This window comes from Ailuropoda melanoleuca, chromosome 11 (assembly GCF_002007445.2).
Source record: "Ailuropoda melanoleuca isolate Jingjing chromosome 11, ASM200744v2, whole genome shotgun sequence".
NCBI lineage: Eukaryota > Metazoa > Chordata > Mammalia > Carnivora > Ursidae > Ailuropoda > Ailuropoda melanoleuca.
The window spans coordinates 13,911,557-13,921,013 of record NC_048228.1 but is presented as its reverse complement, the minus strand read 5'-3'; the positions used below and the strand labels follow the sequence as shown (position 1 = coordinate 13,921,013).

Sequence of the window (9,457 nt, the reverse complement as noted above, 5' to 3'; positions counted from 1 at the left end):
AAATATGCATTCTGTTAGGATAGTCCCACAGGCTGCTGCGTGGGCTGAAATGGGAAGAGAGGAGGATTTAACATGTTTGGATAAAGGGCTCCATTGTTGACAGCAGCGCCGAACATCAGAGCTGGCGGCAGTAAAGTGCAGTGCAACCCCGCAGTGCGGAGGTGGGAATGAGCCCACCTTGTAACTCAAAGCAGATTGCAGCTGCTTCCCTTACACGGGCTGCACTCGACAAGAGAACAGATGTTTTTTTTTTTTTTTTCCTTAGGGCATCATTATTCTTAGGAAAAAGTTTTCTTTCTTTCCTTCCACAAAGGATATTTTAGACACTACGGGATGAAGATGGCCAACACAGCTTGCGTCTCTCTCCTTGACACTCGAATTCCTAACCTCTCCACGGAGAGAAAACAGTCTTTCCTTGTGCGTGTTCAGTCACCCCATGCCCCGGCTCAGCCTTTCCGCACTGACCGGGGGAGGGGGGGGGCGCGCAAATATTTTCCTTTGGAACTTTGTGCTCAGTGGTACAGAAGTTCAGAATTCTCGGAACGGATCGCCAGCGAGCCGTGAGCAAGCCACAGGTCATTTACAGCCCTTGTCAACTGCCTCTTCGACCACGGCGAGACAATTCAACTTTCGGTGTGTCTTGAAAGGGCTTGAGATAAAGGTGCTTTTAAATAAAACTTACTGCCTGTAATTCTTACCATTTCATAAAACAAAACGGTCTACAGGTGACTCACAGCAGAGAATAAAGTTTGCGGTATTGCCGGGAGAGGTTATGTTTATATAATTCTGGATTTTCACAGCTGCTTCAAGAGACAGTTTGTTTTGCCAGAATTTGTAAAGTGACTTTTGTTTTTCTTCAGGGGATAATATAACTTACTGCATGGTGGCATTGAAGAATGACAGAAATAACATACTTTTAAAGATTTTTGTAAAGCAATATTAGGCGCTATACAGGTGCGTATGTATTATGGTTGAATGATCCAATTCAACTACGATACACTGAATCCCACAGAACACCGCTCATTCCCCCACGAGAAAGCATAATGCCTGTGAGTCCTCAGGCAACAGTGTTTAGGTATTTTATTGCTTAATTCAAATATACTTAAGCTCTTCTAGAATTGGGAGTTTGATTTGTGTCCGATTAACCAAATACGGAATGCAAAAAGTACACGTAAGTGCCTGCCTTCGGTTCGGGTCGTGGTCTCAGGGTCCTGAGATCGAGTCCCACATCGGGCTCCCTGCTCAGTGGACAGTCCTGCTTCTCCCTCTCTCTCTCTCTGACCCTCCTCCCCGCTTGTCCCCCCCCCCCCCCCCCCCCCACCCTCTCTCTCTCTCTCAAAAAAAAAAGTACACGAAGCTCAGTGGGTTAAAGATTCAATCTGGCAAACAGGTCAGTAGCATAAACTCATTTGCTTCTGAGTTCTGTAATTGGATCTACCACTCAAACTAATGAAGAAACTATTCAGCTTCCATGACACTTTAGAGGAAATTCTTCATTTAAGTCACCTTTTTTAATGACCCTTTATTTCTAATGCTTTGGCCCCTTTTCACCATTTTTGCAAAAATTTTTTAAACACAACCAACTCCGGAAATGAAATTCACTAACGGTGGAACTAAACAGACCCCTGGGAGTAGGACTGGATTGGGTTAAAGGAAGCAGTATTCTGTGTTTCCTCCCCCACCACAGTATTCAGAGTTTCTAAAATATTTTAATTTGTTAGCATTCTTAACTCAAAACCAACTATTACATTGATCACAACTACCACATTTACGTTTCAGCATTAGATAAGGATCATAAAAAGAGTAACTTTAAAGCAAAGTGAAGCACGTGGTAAAAGGTATATTTGTGGGGCACCTGGGTGGCTCAGCCTTTTAAGTAGACGACTCTTGACTTTGGCTCAGGTCACGATCTCAGGGTCATGAGATCGAGCCCCATGTGGGGCTCCACACTCAGCGAGGAATCTGCTTGTCGTTGTTGCTCTCCCTCTCCCTCACCCCTCCCAGCTGCTCTCTCTAATAAATAAATAAATAAATAAATAAATAAATAAATAAATAAAATCTTAAAAAAAGAAAAAGATATGTTTGCTATTAAGGGTTCATTCCACTGAATTTATCACCCTCAACAAGACGTTCAACCTCTCTTATTTTCTCACCTGTAAAATGAGGGGGTTGGGTTAGAGTGTCTCTAAGGTTTAATATTCTGAATTTGTGGTATATTTCTCTCTCTGGCCACAGGACTCCAGGTCCTCTTATCGCCTTCTCACTTTGGAACGAAATCCACGCTGTCGGTGGCATCTGACTCTCAGACGACTTGCCTGTACGGGGCTCGATCTCCCAGTCTCCGTCTCTGACCCTCTCCTCGGTGGAGGGAAACGGGTGGGTGCACCTTAGCTGTTATAGTTCTGTTGTGTTTTTCACGCCTGATTCCACATGCATGTCGCTGTTGGGCTTCCTCACACACAACAGAAGGGATAGTCCACAACTCCTGGCTAAATAGAGGACCAGAGCCTCCATGTGACCGTAGAGGAGGATTAGACTGGGTAAGTGGTAGCATCTCTACTCACTGCATTAACGCTTTAAATGATAATCTGAGTTTCCTGAAATTGTCATTTGTATTTTTGTGGGGGAGGCTTTGGGAAGACGTTGATACTTCTGGCATTTGTTTTTTAGGTTAATTCTCTTTCTCACTTCCATGCCTCTTTAGCTGTTTCTCCTCTGCCTCGAATGCAGCCCCCCAAGTTTTCATTTGGCTAGTTCTTTTCTCCTCTTTCCCAGCTGCACCAGGGAGACATTCACTGGGGTATCCCTTTGGTAGATACTATAGCAAGGCTCCATGAGCATCCCCGTCAACTTCCCGCTGGTGAGCCGTCATTTTCTGAAGAGTCTAGGAAGCTCAAAAAGATATTTCTCTGACTCCCTCGCAGCTAGGGTTCCAGATTGATTTTGGTTTCTTCAGTGAGGTACAAGTATACTTTGTTTCACTGCGCTTTGCAGACGTTGTTGTTTTTGCTTTTTAAACCAATTGAAGATTTATGGCAATCCTGCATCAAGAAGTCTATCAGCACCATTTTTCAACAGCATTTGCTTACTTTGTGTCTCTATGTCACAATATATTAAACTTTTTCCTTATTATTATATTTGTTATGGTGATCTGTGATATGTGATCTTTGATGTTGCCACTGTAATTATTTTGGGGCACCACAACCGTGCCCACGTAAGAAGGTAAATGTTGTGTGTGTTCTGCAGCTCCACTGACCCGCTGTTCCACCATCTCTCTCCCTCTCCTCAGGCCTCCCTATTCCCGGAAACACAGGCCAATCAGTAATCCTGCAATGGCCTCTAAGTGTTCGAATGAAGGAAGAGTTGTACACCTCTCACTTTAAATCAACAGGTAGAAATGATTAAGTTTAGTAAGGCATGTTGAAACCCAAGACAGGCTGGAAGCTAGACCTCTGACACAAAACAGTTAGCCAAGTTGTGAATGCAAAGGAGAAGTCCTTGAAGGAAATTAAAGGTGCTACTCCAGTGAATCCAAATGATAAGAAAGTGAAACAGACTTATTGGTGATATGGAGGAAGTTTTAGTGGTCTGGATAGAAGATCAAATCAGCCACAACATTCCCTTAAGCCGAAACTTAATCCAGAGCAGGGCCCTCACTCTCCTCAATTCTATGAGGGCTGAGAGAGGTGAGGAAGCTGCAGAAAAGTCTGAAGCTAGCAGAGGTCGATTCATGAGGTTTCAGGAAAGAAGCCATCTCCATGACGTAAAAGTCCAAGGTGAGGCAGCAAGTTCTCCAGAAGATCTAGCTCAGATAATTCACGAAGAGGTCTACGCCAAACTACAGATTTTCAATGTAGACGAAGCACATCCTATTGGAAGAAGACGCCATGTAGGACTTTCGTAGCTAGAGAGAAGTCATTTGCAAATACATTCTTCCATTCAGTAGGTTGCCTTTTTGTCTTGGTTTCCTTTGTTATGTAAAACCTTTCTTGTTTGATATAGTCTCATTTGTTTATTTTTGCTTTTGTTGCCCCTGCCTGATGAGACCCATCCAAAACAATATTGCTAAGATTGATGTCAAAGAGTTTACTGCCTCTGTTTTCTTCTAAGAATTTTACGGTTTTCACTATTACATTTAAGTCTTTAATTCATTTTGAGTTTATTATTGTATATAGTGTATGAAAGCGGTCCAGTTTCATTCTTTCCCATGTAGCTGTCCAGTCTTCTCAACACCATTTACCGGGAGACTGTCTTTTCACCACTGTGTATTCTTACCTCCTTTGTTGAAGATTAATTGACCCTATAAGCACCGGCTTATTTCTGGGCTCTCTATTCAGCTGCATGGGTCTCTGTGTCTGTTTTGTGCTAGTACCATAGTGTTTTGATTACTTAGCTTCGTAGTACAGTTCGAAACCAGGGAGTGTGATTCCTTCAGCTTTGTTCTTCCTTCTCAAGATTGCTTTGGATATTCGGGGTCTTTTGTGGTCCCGTGCAAATTTTAGTGTTAGTTGTTTGAGTTCTGTGAAAAATGGCCTTGGTATTTTGATAGGGATGGCACTGAATCTACAAACTGCTTTGGTATTAATGGACATTTTAACAATATTGATTCTTCTAATCCATAAGCACAGGTAGATTTTTCTTTTTATTGGTGCGTTCACTTTCTTTCCTCGATGTTTTACAGTTTTCAGAGAACAAGTCTTTTATGTCTTTGGTTAAATTTATTCCTAGGTATTTATTCTTTTTGATGTAATTGTAAATGGGATCGTTTTCTTAATTTCTCTTTCTAGTAGTTTGTTATTAATGTATAGAAATGCCACAGATTTCTGTATATTAATTTTGTATCCTATGACCACTGAATTCATTTATTAATTCTAACAGTTTTTTGATGGAGTTTTTAGACTTTTCTGTATACAGTATCATGTCATCTGCAAATACTGAGTTTTACTTTTCCCTTTCCAATTTGGATACCTTTTCTTTATTTTTCTTTTCATATACAACATCCTAGGTATATACCAGTCTCTATGAAGTTGATGGTCACTAAAGTTCAAGCACATTCTAAAACATTAAATTTTTACTCCAGTACCACATGTTTTGTTTTTGACATCATATTTTACACGTATTTTGTGTATCCTTTGACTAGTTATTGTAGATGTAGATGATTTTATTACTTTTGTCTTTTAATCTCCATAATAGTTATATAAGTGGTTGACCCGGTACCTTTACTGTATGTTTACCTATACCAGTGAGATTTTTTTCTTTAATAATTGTCTTATTGCTAATTACGACCTTTAATTTTCTATTTAATGAAGTACCTTTAACATTTCTTGTAAGGCCAGCTTATGGTGATAAGCTCCTTTAGCTTTTGCTTGTTGGGGAAACTCCTTATCTCTCCTTCAATTCTGAATGGATAACCTTGCCAGGTAGACTATTCTTGGTTTCGTGTCTTCTTTCGGCAGTTTGAATATACCATACGACTCTCTTCTGGCCTATAAAGTTTCTGCTGAAATATCAGCTGACAGTTTTATAGGGGCTCCCTTGTATATATAACTAGTTGTTTTTCTCTTGCTGCTTTTAAGATGATCTCTTTATCTTTAACTTTTGACACTTTGATTATAATGTGTCTTGGTGTGGGTATCTTTGAGTTCATATTTTTGGGGCTCTCTGTACTTCCTGGAGTTGGATGTTTTCTTCCTTCACCAGGTTAGGAAAGTTTCTATGCATTATTTCTTCAAACAGGTTTTCTGTCCCTTTCTCTCTCTCTTCTCCTTCTGGGACCCCTATATGAGTATTAGTATGCTTGATGTTGTCCCTTAAACTATCCTCATTTTTAAAAATTCTCTTTTCTTTTTGCCCTCATTGGGTGATTTCCAACCCCCTGTCTTAAAGAAATTGATCTGTTCTTGTATGTCATTTAATCTGCTGTTGATAACCTCTAGTGTATTTTTAATTTCAGTTATTGTATTCTTTCAGCTGACTGGCTCTCTTTTGTATTTTCTATCTCTTTGTTGAGGTTCTCATTGTATTCATCCATTCTTCTCCCAAGATCAATAAGCATTTTTTATGACCATTTCTTTGAACTCTTTACCTGGTAGATTGTTTATCTCCACTTCATTTATTTCTTTTTTTGTGGTTTTATCTTGTTCTTTCATTTGGAACACATTCTTCCGTCTCTTCATTTTGCCTGACTCTCTGTTTGCCTCTATGGATTGGGTAGATCAGTTATGTCTCCTTGTCTTGAAGGAGTGGCTTTATGTAGGTGTCCTGTGGGACCCTGTAGTGCAAACTCCTCCGGTCACCCATCCCCTTTGGGTATGGCAGGGTGGAGGACCACCCACTGGTTGTGGTAGGGTGAGGTTACCTGGGGCAGTGCCATTGTCACTGGGGCCACCCATCAGGTGTGGTGGGGTGGAGCCACTTGGGAGGAGCACAGGCCAGGGTGGGCGGACTGTGTGAGGCAAGTCTGCAGGGAACTGCCAGGGCAGGGCAAGCGGTGCTAGCACTTCAGATGGAGACTGTCAGAAATGGCACCTGCTAGGTAAGGCAACTACTCAGGGCAGCGAGGTAAACGGGAGTGGAAAAAAATGGCACCCACCAGTACTTCTATCCCTAGAGAAAGTTCCAACAGATCCCCAAATTAGTTCCATGCCCCAAATTTAGTCAATTAAATTAGTTAATGAATCTCATTCACATGTAACCCAGGCACTTTTCAAACTGTTGCCTCCACTCTGGGACTCAGAGCAAGTGAGACTGTGCACATGCCCTTTAATTAAGAGCAGAATCTTGGTTTCCTACTGTCCTCTGGCTCTCCTGAACTTAAGCCCCACTGGTTTGCAAAGCCAGGTGTTATGGGAGCTCATCTTCCCAGGGCGGGTTTCCTGGGTCAGAGAGCCAGATGTGCAGGTTGGACCCCTTCTTGCCCAGAGAGTGCCTTGGCCATCGTGATAGCCTCCCAGCTGTGGGCTGCCTTGCTGGGGGGTGAGGCTCCTGAGGCAACTGCATCTCTGCTGCCCCTGGTTGTCTTGATGTGACTTTCTCTTTATAGCTTTAGTTCTGTCAAGTCTTAGTTCTGCTAATCTTCAAGCCGCTCTCAGACATAGTTGTTTGATATGTAGTTGTAGTTTTGGTGTATCTATGGAAGGCAGTGAGCTCTGGATCTTAATTGCAAATCCAAACATTCAATTTCGTGAAGCATTAATGTAGCCAAAACCTAGAGGCATGTTGCTGAATTACAGTGTAGGATGAAATCACAGACTTGCCACATCTCTTACATGAAACACTACACACGTCCCAGACCACTCCTTCTAGAATGTCTCTATATTATATAATTTCACATTGCTGTACACTTCAAAGTTACAGCTTTTTGTTTCTGGCTATAATCATATAATACTGTATAATTATTGTACATATTGTATATGGTCCTTCACTATTCAAGCTCTAAGAGGGTGGAGACTTATTATTTATTGCCACGTGGAGCATCTAATATAACGCCCACATAGAGTAGGAGGTAAATAGAAGTGCATAAATGAAATCTTTTTGTGATCATCAAGCATCTAACTAGTTCTCCATAATATTAAATTTAATTTAATTTGGCAAAGAGTTATAATACAAATGTTAACATTAATAATGAACCATGTTGTGTCAGAAACAACAGATATATGCTTTCTTACCCTATAGATCAATTATTAATTTTATTTGCTTTAAGAAATTCTAAATATATGTTGAATCCCTTTCATCTGCAAAATAAAGATTTCATTACTGTAATTTTTAAAAAATCAGCTTCAGTTTGTCTTAAGTCTCATTAAAGTTGATTCATTCACTTCCAAGAACACTGGAAACTCAGGATGGGAAAGCAATGACCCAAATCCACATTTTAGCTACTATGGCAAGAAGTTACCTAAAATGGTCACTTCTAGATTACTCCCCTCAAGTAGAGAACTGGTTAAACCTTATAAACAAAGGTTTACATTTGTTCTTAACGACACATGGTCCTTTTTTCTTCCAGATTTTCCACCTACCTGTTCCACTTAGACTAATTTAAAAAAAAATGAGGGTATACATCCTTGAAGTGCACATTATTAGAATGGCTGAGGCAAAAAGACATGGAACATGACAGGACACATCAAAATCTTGCTGCTGCTGTCTACTAGATTTTGAGAACTGATTTTCCTCCCACTGTCAGCACTGCTGACAATAACTAGTACTGGGGACACATGTACCAGGAACTCCAGTCACTACAACTCCGCGAGGTAAATTCTTTTATTATCCTCTTTTTATAGATAAAGAAACTGACACACAAAGAAGTCACTGATTTGCCTGAGATCACGGAGCTGGAAGTTGAAGTTAGTTCTTCTCCAGACCCATGCGGCTTTATCTATTTCATCAACTAATAAATTATTTCTAACTTCATAATCATTTTAAGGAATAAAGAATGCAAAATCTCGTTGAATATTGAAAAAGTTTGAGTTGTGTTATTTCACGCTGGAGTACAGGCTCCCTAAAAGTCTAAATTTTCCAGAATCTACTGATTGATTGATTCACTCGATCATTTATCAAGATATGTAACCCAGGTTCTTGTTAAGCGATCACTAAATGGTGATGATGATGATGATGATGGCTCAAGAGCAGGCTGGTGAAGAAGATACACACATAACTGAAATACAGAGTTTTTAAAGAGCACTGGCACAAGTATGTTAGTAGTTTGCATATGATCCATAACAACACAATGGTAGAGAATGTAAGTACACATTTAACTACTTTTTTTAGTCACTTGTGATGGTTAATTTTTTGTCTCAATTTGACTGGACAGAAGGTGCCCAAATTAAACATTATTTCTGGGTATGTCTGTGAAAGTATTTCTGGATGAGATTAACATTGAATTAGTGGGCTCAGTAGACTGCCCTTCCCAGTATGGGTTTCTAGTTTAGGGCCTGAATAGAACAAAAGATGGAGGAAGGAGGAATGCACCCCTTTTTGCTTCCTATGGATTTAGGGTATCTCATCTCATCTTCTCATCAGCTCCTCTGTCCTCAGGGCCATTAGACTCAAACTGAATTATACAACTGGTTTTCCTGGGTCTCCAGACTTGCAGACAACAGACTGCTGGATTTCTCAGCCCCCATTAATTGTGTGAGCCAATTCCTCAGAATAAATCTCTCACCTCCTGGTTCTGTTTCTCTGGAGAACGCTGGCTAATATAGTCACATGTTTTTCTAAAGTCAAAGAGAATATATCCTGAGCATTATCAGTGCCTTACATAAGACAAATGACAGACTTTTTTTTATTCAACTATTTCTTATTATGAAGGCTTTTACACGAGTGTAGAGGGTACCTCTTCATTTACTTAATAGAAAAATAAAACTTCATAGAAAATAAGCTATTTATAAAGTGTATAGTCTCCTTGAAGCCCAAAAAGCATGTGTTCATGGAAAAATAATACACTTAGGTAAGGTAAATAAAA

General features: G+C 40.3%; 1 protein-coding gene and 1 long non-coding RNA gene across 6 annotated transcripts in view; one reads left to right on the top strand and one right to left on the bottom strand.

Annotated features, from left to right (window-relative positions):
- The window catches only part of PDE5A (phosphodiesterase 5A), a 136,443-nt gene that overhangs the window by 33,223 nt on the left and 93,763 nt on the right, over positions 1 to 9,457 (bottom strand). The window lies entirely within an intron of this gene.
- LOC117804371 lies at positions 847 to 8,369 on the top strand. Its single transcript, XR_004628725.1, has 3 exons — positions 847 to 954; positions 2,236 to 2,376; positions 8,277 to 8,369. It is a non-coding gene; the product is annotated as an uncharacterized LOC117804371 (long non-coding RNA).